Consider the following 16,699-nt stretch of genomic DNA (forward strand, 5'->3'; position numbering starts at 1 on the left):
AACAGGGTATCTCTGTGTAGATGTTACAGGTTTTTCTTATTTCTTTATATTCTTGTATATTTTCCAAACGTTCTGTAATGACTGTCATTTTGATTGGAAAAAAAGTATTTATAAACATGTTTCTTTTTCATAGAAAATATTCTCTGAAAGTGTATTTGAAATTAATGCAATAAATCAGAGTAACAGTCTTTTTATTTTTATTTTAACATAAAACTATACATATTACGGGATTCTTTGTGATATTTCAATACATGTATACATTGTACAGTGTTCAATTATTTCTTCCTTCAACATTTTTTTAACATTGAAAACATACCAAACCTTATCTTCTAGACTTTTTAAAAAATAGAGAAATATCCAGTATGATATATTTAGTAATTCTATCATGAAACAGAACTCAGAAATTCTCCCTCTTGGCTAACTATAACTCAGTACCTACTAACCAATCTTTACCCAGCACTTCTAACTCCTCTCCCTAGCCTCTGGCAGCCACCATTATATTTTTAATGTCCATGAGATCATTGTTTTTTTTTTAAGATCCCAAATATAAATGAGATCATGTGATACTTGTCTTTCTGTACTTGCATTATTTCACTTCATATCTCCAGTTCCATTAATGTTGCAAATTACAAGACTGCATCCTTCCTTTTTACAGCTGCATAGTATTCCATTATGCATATGTACCACATTTTCTTTGTCCATGGATCAATGTTTGAATACTTGGGGTAATATTTAGTTTTTGTTTCCATTTCTTGGTTATTGTGAATACTGCTGCAAGAAACATGGGAGTGCAGCTGTCTCTTGGACAGATTTTATTTCCCTTGGATATATGCCCAGGAATGGGACTGCTGGATCATATGGTAGTTCTATTTTTAGTTTTTTGATTACTCTTTGTACTATTTTCCAACACGCTGTACTAATTTAAATTCCCACAAATATTGTGCAAGGGTTCCATTTTTTTCAACATCCTTGCTAAAGATACACTTGATATCTTTAGTCTTTTTGAGAATAAGCCAGTCTAATAAGCCAGTCTAATTTGAGTGAGGTGGTATCTCATTATGGTTTTGATTTGTATTTCCCTAATGATTACTGATGCTGAACATTTTTTTATGTATCAGTTGGCCATTTGGATGTCTTACTTTCAGAGGTCTGTTTATATAACTTTCCATTTTTAATTGGGTTATTGGGTTTTTTACTGGAGTTGTTTTAAGTTCCTTATATAATATGGATATTTACCCCTTGTACTTTATATTAGCTAATGACACAATAACTAAGTCTTAACCCTATATCCTATGGTTTGTATAACTTGGATTTTTCTATCCAAATGTCTTCATATAGGAAAATATGCTAAATTCTTCCATTCTCCATAGAGTTTTCATAAATGAAATGAAAAGCTAGCCAAACATAAAACTGAATTTGAATTTTTTTTCTTTATCCAAGAGGAAAACACATTTAAGGTATATATGATATGAAAAGAAAAATTTTAAAATAACATTTAGTATGTTCTTCCTATGTTTGATTACAGATGCAATAACTCTTAAAGTATTCTATAACAATCCTCTCATTTGTTGGAAACTATGAGTTTTATTAAGGGAAAGGAGATTGTTTTTTGTTTGATTAGTTTTTTCATTATACATCAATAGCATGAGTTTATGTTCCTATAAAGTTAAATCATCTATAAAGTAAGCTTTATTTTCATCTTAGTAATGTTGCCAGTGAACCATTAATATGTTAGGCAATTTTCCAAAATAATTAAATATATTTTTCACTTCACTTCATAATTACAGAGCACATGAAATGTTACATGCAGGTGGTTTTGAAAACATGAAAAGGCAAGATTGCGGTCTGTCACTGGGAACTGTAATAAGACTTTGTAAAGCTTCAGTTGAATCCCCTTTCAAAGACTTCACGTAAGTGAAGAAACTATCATTGAAGCTTACAATAGTAAGCTTCATTTGAGGGTCCTCAAAAAATTTAAAACTCAGCATCTGTAGTTCCCATTTTGAGGGGGAAGTCCTCAGTGATACTATAATTGAGCTAAGATTACTGAATGAATCCAAGTGCAGACTCCCCGAATCCCCAAAGGCATTCTTCCACATCACTGTCTACTGCACATTTGCTTCACATGCAAACCTGACAATAAGAGAGCCAGATAAACAAAGTTGGTCTTCACTTTCATTTTCTCCAATTTCCCACTATCCTAAAGCTGGAGTCACCTCCATTTCAAAACAAACAAGTCTCACAGCATCTCTCTCATTCTAGGCAGCTAGTCTCTCATGTATCATCAAGTATTAACAGGCCTCATCTGGACCATTTCCCTAAACAACACTGCAGATTCTGATGGGCATCAATGGCACCTCTGGACTTTATGGATCAGTAAAGAATAATGTGTGCACACATGCAGACACATAAAGATTAATAAAGGATTACCAACTTCTTATTTTCTCAGTAACATTATTGAAGAGAGCAAAACAGATATGATAAAAATAGAGAGTAGAAAACTAATTGCATGGTTCTTATATTGTTATTTTCTTAAAGACCAGTGGGAATTTTATAAAAAATATAGGAACCCCTCCTCTGAAATGTTCATGCCCTCTGACTTACCTTCCCACTTTCCTGTCCATTGCTTCAGGTTCTCCTGTACCCTGGAAGAATGCTGACTTGTTACTGATTGCCTTTGTAGCTCCATAACAGCATAATGGAGGCTTGACCAAAATATTAAATTAGGGAGCAATTCTGAGTAATTGAGTAGGGCTGTCAGATTAATACGAATTAATAAAAGTGTGTCAAAGCTTCATGTGTAGGGCCGGCACTACAGCATAGCAGGTAAAGCTACCAGCTGGGACACTGGCATCCCATGTGGGAGCCAGTTCAAGTCTCAGATGCTCTACTTCTGATCCAGTTCCCTGCTAACGCAACTGGGAAAGCAGTGAAATATGGCCCAGGTCCTTGGGTCTCTGCACCCACGTGGGAGACCTGGAAGAAGCTCCTGATCTCTGGCTTCAGCATGGAATATTCCTAGCCATTGTGGCCACTTGGGGAGTGAACCAGAGGATGGAATATTTATTTAGATATTTGTATATTTCCAAGAAGGATGTGATATGATGTATAATAAGACACATAAAGCTACTATAACTTGCCTCTACTTCTAATCTAATGTACTCGGGAAGGCAGAAGCAGATGGAACAAGTACTTAGATCCCTGCCACCCACGTGTGAGATGATGATGGAGTTCCAGGCTCCTTATTCAGCCTGACCCACATGTGGCTATTGCAGCTATTTGGAGAGTGAACCACCAGATGGAAGATACCTCTATTCCTCTTTGCTTTTCAAATAAATATTTTTTACAGTTTTGTGAAACAATGTATATACATATATACATATATGCATATATACATATATGCATATATTTAATATATAATATATTTAATATATTATATACTATATAGTTTATATATAATACATGATATATAATATAGTATGGATATATTTAATATATATTTGCATATAAATGTATGCATATAATATATAAATACAAATATTTATATATTTATATTATATATATATTATATATATAAAACACTCCTATCTATCCCTTCTTACTATACAGTAATTTTCTTTGATCACTTCCCCAATTAAGCACCGTGATGATTAAATTAGGGTCTATCTTGTTTTTCTTTACTTTTCCCAGCAAAACATAGCTGATCCAAGCATATAGATTGAACTGAGCCAAACTAAGTTATAGGCCAAAATGATTCTAGTTATTTTGGATCAATTATAAAAATCCCTAATTTCCTGGACTTGTCCATAGACCATTTTACAAACCACACATCCCATTTTTATTTGGGTTAAAATATGGACATCTGACTTAATCTTCCCACTTCTCCATTTTTCCTCATGCCAAATCTACATTGCAGTGTAACATCGTGCCATAAGATCTAAGTGTGGGCCCAGGAGATAGTACTCCTGTGATCTGCATGTGACAACATTTATAATTAAGTTCAATGCCAATTCTGTTGACCATTCCTTTCTACAGAAGTTTACTTCCAATTGCATAACATAATCATCTCAGGTTTCCTACTTCTATACTCACAAAGTTTTCCTTACCTTCTTACTTCAAGCCTCTAGAGACTATTTAGAAACAGATTTCTCGTTTTGTCTCCCTAGGATTCATTGCACTCCTTACTCCTACTCTGCCTGTTGCCCCTCCCCAACCCTGACCAGATCTCACACATACACATACCACATGGCATAAGTGCTATCTTCTTTCTTCCCTTCTAAACTTAAAACAAATCAAATCAGGTCAAAAACTGCCCCTATGTGGTATTCTTTTTTTTTTTTAAAGATTTTTATTTATTTATTTGAAAGTCAGAGTTACACAGAGAGAGGAGAGACAGAGCGAGGTCTTCCATCCAATGGTTCACTCCCCAATTGGCTGCAATGGCCGGAGCTGTGCCATTCCGAAGCCAGGCGCCTGGAGCTTCTTCTAGATCTCCCACATGGGTGCAGGGGCCCAAGGACTTGGGCCATCTTCCACTGCTTTCCCAGGCCATAGCAGAGAGCTGGATCGGAAGAGGAGCAGCTGTGACTAGAACTAGTGCCCATATGGGATGCCGGCCCTTCAGGCCAGGGCGTTAACCAACTGCGGCACAGCACCGGCCCCGCCATGTGCTGATTTAAGACACTTTAAATGTACAGGAAATCTTCATTTTATATCTATTAACCCATCTTCTACTTTAAGTACAACAACTTTGCCTTAGCAGGAAAAAGGCAACTGAATGATAGAAGATGAACTTGCATCTTTCGCAATCAATCTTACCTGTTAACCTAGGCAACTTCAGTGTGCCTGGAAGGTTCTTGATGCTATACTTTACTTGGGCCAATACATTTTTACAAGAGAAGGGATTATTAGGAAGTAGTTTTTATTGTGGCTTCTATATAACATCATAGGTTATTGATATTTGGTCATGAAGATAAAATCATTTTTTAAAAAGATTTATTTATTTATTTCAAAGTCTGAGAGAGAGAGAGAGAGAGAGAGAGAGGAGAGAGTTCTTCTATCCACTGGTACACTCTCAAAATGGCCACAATGGCCAAGCCTGGGCCAGGACAAAGGCAAGAGCCAGGAGCTTCTTCTCTGGCTCCCATACAGGTGGCAGTGGCCCAAGTACTTGTGCCATCTTCTGCTCTTTTTTCACAAGCCATTAGCAAGAAGCTGGATAGGAAGTTGAGCAGCAGAGACCCAAACTGGTGCTTATATGGGATGCTGGCATTGCAGGCAACAGCCTTACCTTCTACACTACAATGACAGCCCCAATAAATTCACTTTCTAAGCACACTCTAGACACTGTAAAAGATGATAAATGAGGAATGAATGCCTCATGAGGGATGGGGGGAGCAATGAAGATACAATGAAATTTGTGTTAATAAAGGCAGCCATGTATCTATTAACGGGAGACAGACTGACAATAGAACAAATGTGATTTAGTTCTTGGGAGGAGGGCACTTACAAAAAGATGAATAGATTTTAAATGGCTCTTATCAGATGTGTAGGTATTTGTTATTTGAAGAGGAGATAAAGGCATTCCAGGAAAAGGGGTCACATGTGTGCAAGGATGAGAGAATAAAAAGATATTTGGGGTGAGGAGAGGGAAATTAGTTCAAAATATACATTTATAATAAGAGACAGGAGATGAGGCTGGAATCTTTAACAGAGGCCTAGTTACAACCAGCCTTGTCTGATGGCTAAGAAGTTTAGCTTCATCCAGAAGGCAGTGAAACAACCTCCTGAGATTATTAAACAGAGGATGAAATATTAGATGATCAGATAACAGACAACTGTTGATGGATGGAAACTTGTAACATTCCCCTAGTCTTTCACACACAAAGAAATCGCTTCACTAACATGGACAAAGAATTTATAATCCTACCTTACTTATCCCCTTGTCCCTCCTTGGGGTACTGCAAAGAATGGAGAATAGAAATGGTTTCATCTGAGCCCCTATCTGTTTTTACTGAGTCTATTACCCCAAGACTGCAAAGAATGAGAAAATGTTGAAAAGGAAAGAAAAGAAAAGGGAAATAACATTGATTATGTATCAGATGTTTGGCATGTATTAGATACTTTGAATATGTCATTATAATTGATAACAAAAACAACCTTCTGAAGTGGGAAAAGTCCTTTCCACTCAGAGAGAGGAAAACACAGGTGAACTAAGGTGGCAACTTAGTGATAAACTTCAAAGACACTCACCTATGCAGGATAATTTAATATCCAGTATGTCACCTTAATTTATACTTATAATATTCTTTATATAGTATACTATTGTTACTTTATAAATAAAGTAAAATTATGAAAAGTTTTCAAGCACATAATTACTATGTCAGAGAAGAGATGAGGTACAAGACAAAGACAAAGAAGATATCGTGGCAGGGTTTACGTGCTATCACCAAGGTCCTAAAATACAGATACCAAAAAAAAAGCCGTTTTCACTCTTAATTTGTCTTAACTCTTCCACCACCATAACCAATGTATTAATGAATAATTTTTATTAATTTCAAGATGCTGTTTGTGTCTTTATACTAAAGTGAAGGATGAGCTATATAAACAAAATGAATGTTCTCAAATTGGTAAAGGCTTGGTTTTCACTACCTCGAAAAAATTAGCTAAATCAGAAAGAAGGCATGTAAAGTACAGCAGAGATGTCTTTCAATAATCAGAAATACAGACTAATATAATACTAAGTCATTTTTCATCAAACATGAATTCACAGGTTTTGTAACTACTTGTCCTGAACACAATGTGATGGCTTATTTTTTTTTTTTTATCACAGAAATGCTTACAGGAGTTCAAATTGGATACATACGAAGAAAATGTCTAGATTATAATACAAACACATCAAGTTTCCATTATGTAGTTTTGTGCTTTCTTTAAAATTGAATTTTTGATAACAATGATATGAAAAATCACATAATTAGATTTTTATATTTGGTACTGAGCAAATAAAAAGAACAGCTGCTTTTTTATAGATATGCAGCAGGCAGCAAAGAAGTCGAGGCAACTTCAAGGGAAGAACTGGTGATGATGAGTCACATGAATCTCACCAATGTCATTTTCTCTAATATTAGCAATAAATTAAACCCTCAGTACTTGCAGAATCCATAGCAGCATCCCAAAAATAAGGTTGATACAAAGGAAGGCAGCATATCATGTTATCCCTGCTAAAAATAAAATCCAAGTCACCTTTTCTGCATATACACAATTTTAGAAGTCTTTTTAAAACGTGTTTATTTGAAAGGAAGAGTGAGAGAGTGAGACAGTGAGGGGTGTGGGGAGGAAGGGTGGGAAGGGATCTGATTTACTTTCCAAATGGCTACAACAGCCTGTTCTGGGCAAATCAGATGTCAGGAAGTGGGAACTTCATCCTGGTCTCCGTGGCAGGGACCTAAATACTTCAGCCACCTCCTGCTGCTTTCCCAGGTACATTAGCAGGAAGCTGGATGAGAAGCAGAACAGCCATGACCTGAACTGGCTCTCCAGAATGGGTGGCCAGCATGTCACACAGCAGCTTAACTTGCTGTACCACACCAGCCCCACAATTTTGGTTTTTCATTCCTTTAAAAATGTCTAAGATTTAACAACCACTAAATCTTTTTTCATTCTGAGTGAATGAAAGCATTCTGGGAGAAAAACTTTATATAATTTTCTACCCATGGACAGAATAAAAGCTATCTGAGAAAACGAATGTGCTCATTCTCTGCCTTTCTATTCTTTTTTTTTTCTTTCTTTCTTTTTTTTTTTTTTACAGACAGAGTGGACAGTGAGAGAGAGAGAGACAGAGAAAAAGGTCTTCCTTTGCCATTGGTTCACCCTCCAATGGCCGCCGTGGCCGGCGCATCGCACTGATCCGAAGGCAGGAGCCAGGTGCTTCTCCTGGTCTCCCATGGGGTGCAGAGCCCAAGGACTTGGGCCATCCTCCACTGCACTCCCTGGCCACAGCAGAGAGCTGGCCTGGAAGAGGGGCAACCGGGACAGAATCCGGCGCCCCGACTGGGACTAGAACCTGGTGTGCCGGTGCCGCTAAGCGGAGGATTAGCCTGTTGAGCCAGGGCGCCGGCCCCTTTCTATTCTTATGTACCCAATTCAAAATCAGTAAAGCAAGTGAAGAAAACTATAAACCTAAAATATATATATGTATACATATATATATTTGTATACATTTGTATATATATATATATGTATACATATTTTAACCTTGATAAGAAAAAATAAATAAGACAACAGCAATCTGGAAATACAGTTTAAATATCACTACAAAACAATATTAGGAGGAACACTCATATAACAGAGTAAAAACAAAAAGAGGCAGAAATTATTTGCCTTCTTCAGATAATCTAAAAAGAAAGGGAAAGAGAAATGGAGAAGCAGCTACTAGTATTACAGAACAACATTTCAATATTACAAGTTTCTTCAAACCCCCAAATAGACTTTATTTTTATTGCTTCTATAGTTGAAATTTAGAAAGAATATAAATTTTCAGATAAATAAAGGTGAAAATATCTTGCAAGGTGTTAAAACTAAGATATATGGAAAATATGCTTTAATACATTGACATTCTACATATCACAAAACATGAGACCAACATCCCAGATCATAATTGCCTAAAAATGCTCTGAGAAACTCTAACAAAAAGAATTACTCACACACTACTAATAAGATAATTATCCTCATATAATAGCGGTTAGATAAAATAAGTGAGTATCTGTTGTAGATACTAAAATCTGCACAATTAAATGGGGCATAATGTCATCAATAGTGCTTTTAAGAACACAGAAATGTTATTTTCCTCCACCAGAAGATATAAGGTTGTGGGGGTACTTGGAACCTTCAACAAAAAGGTTTTTTTAAAATATGCTCCATAATTTTCTCCTTTCAGTTTTCATGATTATGAAGACTGGTTATAGAGCTGTATGAAAAATGATATCACCTGGTCCTATTGTTCAAGTATATTAGTGTTTAACCGTCCAAAACAAAGGATCTTGAAGATAACTTAAGATTGAGCCTTCAAAAACTTCTTTACAAATTATTTTATCTATTACAACTATGTAAGGTCTCCTGAATTCTAAACATACTATTTCATCTTTCTCTTTCAATATTCAAATATAAAATAATCCAGCACTTGCACAAAAACTTCAAAAACTAAAATAAGCAAGTGAATAATTCCTTCACCAGATTAAATACCTCTGATTCTTTTAGTATCTCCTTGAAGCAAGAGAGATTTTTGCAGTAATATATCTTAATCATGTTTCTGATTATACATGAGATAAAACAGCAGGAAATTTTACATACACTTTATACCAATATAAATTTCCTAGTTTTGATACTGTATTATAGTTAAGTAAGACTCAATCAATGAGAAAAACTGGATAAAAGGAACACAGTACCTCTTGATACTATTTTTTGCAAAATCCTATATATCTACAACTTGAAAATTAGAGTAGGTATTTGGTGCAATGAGTTAAAATACTGCTTGAGATGAGTGCATCCTATGCCAATGTGCCTGGGTTCAAGTCCTGGCTCCACTCCCGACTCCAACTTCCTGCTAATGTGCACCCTAGAAAGGCAGTCAGTGATGGCTCAAGTAGCTGGGTCCTTGCCATCCACATGAGAGGCCCAGATTGAGTTACTAGCTACTGGCTTCCCCCTGGTGGTCCCAGCTGCTATAGACATCTGAGGTATGAACCAACAGGTTTGAGATCGCTTTCTCTCTCTACCCTTCAAATAAATACACAAATATATACTTTTTTAAATAATAAAAAATGAGGGGAAAAGAATGAAGCTCAGAAATCAACATGCCTCAATACCAAAGGAAAACAAAAAGAGTAAAGAGGGAAATTATCCCTGCAATTTAAGAATCATTCTTAGTAAATACAAGGAAAGCAAGTTAAACCAGAGCAAATGGATAATGCTAATAATCTTAATATCTGATGATAACAAGTCCCAGCTGTTCCACTTCCAATCCAGCTCTCTGCTATGGCCTGGGGAAGCAGTGGAGGATGGCCCAAGTCCCTGGGCCCCTGCACCCACATGGGAGACTCAGAAGAAGCTGATAGCTCCTGGCCTTTGTGGCCATCTGGGGAGTGAACCAGCGGATGGAAGACCGACTTTTCTCTCTCTCTCTCTCTCTCTCTCTCTCTCTGGCTCTGCCTTTCAAATAAATAAATAAATTTTAAAAAAAGAAACAAATAGATAATACTGGACCAACAAATTAAAGTCCAAAAACTAAAAGGTCAATTATTTTACATGTCAAGATTTTAAAACATATCATCTGTAATATAAAAAAAATTGTGACATTATATTAAAGGAAAATAAAAGTATGAAATTTTCATTATCTGTTTTTTTTTAGAATAGAAAGCACTTCTAAAGTTTTTCATGACTGAAATATATTCCTAAGAAATAATACTTTGATCATTAATATTAAAAGCATAAATTCCCATTGTGATCATTAAGTATACTGAAAAGAGATCATTGTAAAAATTAAGAGTGGGAGTCCAAGAGGGTGGTGAAGGAAGGGTTAGAGGGTGGGCGAGAGGGAGTGTAGAGGGAAAATGCCACTATGTTACTAAATCTGTATAAATGAAGCATAGGAAAATTATATAACAAATAAAATTTTTAAAAATCACAAAATATCTAACTTTTTAAAAACTAAAACCACATTTATAAACAAGTAGGGGGAAAATAGGCTGAACTCAAAATACTGCTTTTCTATGCAAAATAAGTCACCTTTCTTATCTGAGCTGTTCAGATCAAAATGTCAAAACAATTAAATTATCTTCTGTCTGACATCAATATCCTATGCAACAGTGCAAAACAAACAACCCTGATTTCAAGTGTACTATGTGCTTTTAACTGGCAAACAAATTGAGCAATGAATCAAATTTTGCCAAGGAAATCATGAGACACACTGCTAGATCAAAGAGGTCAAGGAATTCATCAAGACTCACTTCCTATACAACTACATGTTTTTGGCTTTGGGGAAAAAATGATCTATTCTCGCAAATGCAAACATTCAAACATAGGACAGATAAAAGAGGCTTTTAACACTTGGATGTAATCAAAACTGTCAAGCTAACTTATTTAACTACTGGCACACAGATTTGACTCTAGGTTCTAATAAACCACTCATAAACTACATCAATTTTAAAGTTCTATTATTTATGCATGCTAATTTCTCTATGTTCACATACCTGTATATTATACTTTATGTGTGTAGAGAGGAAAGAGGAGCTTAAATTTTGACCTTAACTTACCTGGTTCTCCAATGTACCCATCTCATCTATTTATTTAAATAAAAATCACACAATCATAGTTTTGTGCTATAGGAAGCCTAAAAATGACCTTGAACTATCTCCTCACTTTTCAGGGGAAAAAAAAAAAAAAACAGATTGCCTGGGAAGTGTTGGGCATAGAAATTAGTCAAGGACAGAACTCAACTAGAACTCTGGGCCCCTAACTCCTAATCTTTTGAACAAAAAATGTCATAAACTAAACTCCTGAAAAACGGCACATAAATAACACTGATTCTCTGATTTGCTAAGATTATATTTATGTATATTCTTTCAATGTATCCAAAGATAATGTAGCATTAGGGGCAAGTATATGGATGCTGAAACCAGACTGCCTGGCTCCACTACTTGTAGAGAAACATTAGGCAACTTCTCAATTGTATGCCTTAGTTTCTTTTGTAAAACTAACAGAAACTACCTGATAGGATTTTTGGAGGGACTAAATGAGTTTTTATGTACAAAACTGAAGAATAATGTGGGCTCAAAAAATATTCGCTACAATTATGAATTTTGAGTGAGCTATAGACTAACATATTGAACTAAGCAAATCTCAGAAATCATGTAGAATAAGGGTTGGCAAACATTTTGTAAAGTGCCAGAAAGTACATAATTTAGTCCTTGCTGGCCATACAGTCTATTGCAAATTCTCAACTCTATAACATAGCCCGTGGCAAATGCAGTCACAGACAATAAACTACCATATGCAGATGTGCTCCAATAAAACTTTATTTGCAAAAATCAGTAGTAGGCTGCACTTGGCCTGAGGGACCAATATTTCTATTGGCCTACCAATAGAAATAACTTCCCTTTTGCTACCCTCCCACAATATACAGCAGAAGAAATTGATGGATGTTAAGTGGAGATGAGTAAACTAGGGTTCATTATACTATACTACTTTTGAGTGTCTGATAATTTCCATAATGAAAAAAATTTATTTAAAAAACAACCACCACCACCTCAGAGCACTCAGTACTCTTCACATGGCATTTATCAGCTGTATCAAAATATGTGCATATGTTCTCATATCCTGTATCTACTAGAAATGGCAAATTGAGGGCAGAGATCATGTGGTTATTATAGTGGTTATCATCAACCTTTCAAAACTTCAAATAGGACCCAGTTTTATAATTAGGATTCAACAAACAAATGGCCCCTGAATGACTAAAGAAAAGTCATCTCAAACAAGTCATCAGTTCCAATTCTAATGATTCTCTCCATCTTGTCAATTTGTTAAATATTCAGGAGCAATATTACCAAAATGCTACCTTTCTCTTTAGTCTGTATGTTGCCAATCTTAATTTTTAAAATATCATTTAGGTAACACCTCTTCCCAGATTTAATACCACCTCTCCATAATCAGATTCACCACCAGCAGTACAGTGTTTTCCAGGTGGTGTCACTTAGCTTGGTGTCTTTGATGATGATGATGATATCCTCAGAACTTTACTGTAGGTATCCACTGCACAAGAGGCAAGAGTCAGTCTTCTTACCCTCCTCATCAGAGACTTTCCCATATTTCCCCATATCATCCAGCTTGCCTTATTTCCTCCCTCTCCCTTAGCTAACATCTATTGTATAATCTCAACTTTATTCTCAAGTCTTCTCCCAAACAGAACTCAAGGATGGAATTCCCCCTCTTCTTTCCTGAACAAAACACGCAGCATTTTGTTTCAAGCAATTCTCAGAAGCTTATGCTACTCCTTCATCAAATATCCCCTGCTCTGAAGGAAAAACAACAACTCCTGCAAATTTCTCATGCGCTACAACTATCTGTAACACACAAAATGAGAAGGGAGAAGTGATCTAAAGCGTGCATCCACATTTCCTGCCTTCATCCGTGCCCACACTTTTCTGTATCTCTTAATATTGTGGATAAACAGCAAATAATACTAGCAAGATAACCTCTTCTACAATACATATTTATCCTCTCTCATCTAGTTAAGAAAACTCCTCCCCCCTCTCTCTTACACCATGACTTTTCCCATATCTACTGGCTTTCTTATTAACATAAAAACATACCTCTGCTTTCTACACCTTTAAAACCCTCTTTACATCAAATTGTTCTACAATGCCTCATTTCTATCTCTTACTTTTCAATAAAAACTTTCAAAAGATGGATACAATCATTCTCTCCAGTTTCTCTCTTTCTGTCAAACACATCCCAAACAAGCTTTGACTCCTACCATTCCACACTTAACATGGCTAAATCCAAATTCTTAATCCCATTACCAAATCATCTCCTGCTACCTTCCCCATCTCACTTAACAGAAACTCTCTTTGTAGTTGTTTAGGCAATTGAGTTCTCCTTGATTTTGTTGGTTCCTGCACTCCATAAACAATCTTTCAGCAAGTGCTATGTATTGTTCCCTCAAAATATATCTAGTATCTGAACTTTTCATCACCTCCACAGCTAACATCCCTGTCTAAGCTGCCATCAAGTCATATAGAGCATTATGACATCCTTGTATTCCTTAGGTCCTTTTTTAACACAGTAGCCAGAACAATAGTGGAAAACAGATATGTTAGATCATCTCATTTCTCTGGATAAACCTCCACTGGCTTCCCATACAGCATCAAGTAAAAGTAACAATTACAATGACTTACTAGAACCATATAGTACTATCAGGCCTCTGTGAAGGCTAAGACCACATATCTTACTTCTCCTACCTCCTCCATACTTTTCTAGCCACACAAGCTTCTTTGCTTATTCCTGAAACACACTAATATGAAGGGCCTCTCTGCACTTAAACTCTCGTGTATCACCTGATTTATATCCCTCATCTGATTCAGGTCAACTGAAATGTCACCTTCTCTTGAGGACTTCCCCTACCATCTCATTTAAATTGTAACACACACTCTTATGTTTTACCACTGTCTTATTTTTGTTATTTGCTACATATACATATAATGCTTATTATATACACTGTCTTCCTCCACTAGAAAGTATACTCCAAGATGGGAGAGGTGAGCTCTGTTTTATTCCAACAACAGTGTAAGTGGATAGCTATTTGTTGAATAAGCCAATAAGTACAGAGCTCTCTATATAAATCTGACAATGTTTCACATAAGCAACTAATAAATTGTATCATTTCACATTTTTGGACCTATGACAAAAGTTTACAGTACTGTTTGTACAGAACCAGGAATGTGTTAGTCCATTCTTATCAAAAAGAGTTACTTTGATATTTGCCAGTTTTGAGATCAGTGATTACTGATGACTATACAGGAGAAAAATCTGAGCAGTTTAAGATGAAAGTGGGATGAAAAAACTCCCCTTTTGCATTAAGAATTCTCATGAGGAAAATCCAACTGGAACATAAAGACCCATTTAAAACTCAATCTTTTCTTAATCCTTTTCTCCCCCATTCTCCCAGAGCACTTTGTACCTCCTTCCCAGTGTTCAACAGTGTTCCTTCTCCTGTATGTGGACTCTTTGAAGGACAGAAATTGATCCTCTTTTGTTTAAATCCGTCAGCAGTTAGCACATGATCTAGCTCAGGACTGACCAGCAACTGTTACTAAACTGCACTTAAGGGAGTAAATACTACAGGAACCCATGTCCCAGCTGCTTATGCTTGTAAAGAGGTAGTTCATCAAAAGTGAGGCCATGACGGTACCTAGGTTTCTAAGATTGTTTCTAACAAATCTGCCTTCTTAGTTCTGCAGAGCTAACTGCAACAGAGCATGCGGTCCAATGATTCCAGCCGCAGTCACCACACTCATGGTTAGGATGTAGGTCCTGATATGCAAAGACAACTGCTAAGGACTACAAAAGAGAAATGCAAAGGATACTGCATGCGTATTTGTGAATCTAACAGTGGAGGACAAAACACAGAACACCACAACGGATGAAATACCCAATAACAAGAAAGAAAAAGTAGAGTGTAAGAGGCCAAAGAGAGGGGGAGCTACTATGAAACAATGAAAACTGTGGGACTAAAGAGGTAGGAAGGCAGACACTAGGGTAGCAATCAGCGTGGGCTCTAATCCCGAGCTGCGTTATCAACAGCCTGTCGTGAACTTCCTAGGGAAAGCCAATCTGCGCGTCATCTTGGGGGCCTTCCACTGGCGAGGGAGTCATTCCCGGGCGAGCCACCCAAAGCTCGTTCCGCTGAGCCGCTCGGGTCTACCTGAGTCCCTCCAGGGCGCCCCTCGGGCTGCCCGACAGGCGCCGGGTGCGTGCCTGCTTGTGCGCGCGCGCGCGTGTGTGTGTGTGTGTACGTGTCAGCGCCAGCACTGGGAAGCTACTGGCTGCACTCTTCACACAGGGTGGACCCGGGGGCTGCCGAGCTCGGTGCCCCGCGCACCACCCCGCGGGGTCGCTCTCGCCCCGTAGCCGCTCGGGCGCCCGTGAGCCCCGACCCGCGCACGGGTGAGGCCAACGCCGTAGCCTTGCCAGCCTGGGAAGGAGGGAGGGGCAAGGAGACCCAGAGGGCTCCGCCAAGACCGCGCCGCCTCAGAGCGCCGAGCCGGTGTGAGCAAAACTTTCAAAAGAGAAAGACTCCAATTACCTGAGCGGCGCGGGCGCAGGCTCGTCTGCGGTACGGCTGCCGGGCCGGGCCGTGTTTTCAGCAGCCGTAAAGCGGGAGGAGCGGGCGCGAGCCTCGGCGCGAGCCCTCGCCCCCGAGCGGCGGCCCTGGCGCCTCCGCCGCGAGCGTCAGGCGCTTGGCAAGGCGCGAGCTGGGCTGAGCCGGACTGAGTCATACTGAGAGACACGTTAGCCGGGGCAAGTGGGGAGAGGGGCCTGGAGCAGCCGTGCGAAACTGCAGAAGGTTCGGAACTGCGAGAGAATTTTTTTTTTACAAGTGGACAAAATTGAGAACTTGCCCCATGGAAAGACTTGTTTTCGTCGACTGCCCGCATATATTTCACAAATACTTTGTTGAAAAGATGTTCTCAGTGTATTGCTTCCAGAGACAGATTGTTGGGCATAGCCTCATCACTTGGGCAGGTTAATTGAATTCTGTGTCTTTGTTTCTCCAACGTTAATTATCATTTTAAAACAAAAGACGAGGGTGGTGAGAAGGAGCTTAGAGGAACAGTTTTAAAAGGAAGAAGACACAAAAATAAATCAAGGATGTTTTTCAAGTGGAGTAAACAAGCAGCGCATGGGGGGGGGGGGGGGGGAGGTAGTTTCCAGGGAATAAATGACGCTGAGACGGTGCTGAAGTGGGAGGGGAAGCGATGGAGGGGGAGAGTTCAGCAAGGGAAGAAAGGAAAGTGCGAGGTTCCCTGGCCGAAACTCTGAGGCACTGTGGGGGCTGAGAGGAGTGTGTATCCTAGCTCATCAGAGACTCACCACAAACTCCATCCACCGAGGGAGGTTTTTTAAATGAACCAACAGATAAACAACT

The 16,699-nt window shown here is 38.1% G+C and overlaps 1 protein-coding gene across 4 annotated transcripts in view; it reads right to left on the minus strand.

The window, feature by feature from the left end:
• Positions 1 to 15,953, minus strand: part of NAALADL2 (N-acetylated alpha-linked acidic dipeptidase like 2) — a 1,471,888-nt gene extending 1,455,935 nt beyond the window's left edge. For all 4 annotated transcript variants that reach the window (XM_062211686.1, XM_062211675.1, XM_062211678.1 and 1 more), the window contains exon 1: positions 15,857 to 15,953. The gene's annotated coding sequence lies outside the window, so the exon portion shown is untranslated. The remainder of the gene's footprint in view (positions 1 to 15,856) is intronic.
• Positions 15,954 to 16,699: the final 746 nt, after the last annotated feature.

Source organism: Lepus europaeus, chromosome 2 (assembly GCF_033115175.1).
Source record: "Lepus europaeus isolate LE1 chromosome 2, mLepTim1.pri, whole genome shotgun sequence".
Classification (NCBI taxonomy): domain Eukaryota; kingdom Metazoa; phylum Chordata; class Mammalia; order Lagomorpha; family Leporidae; genus Lepus; species Lepus europaeus.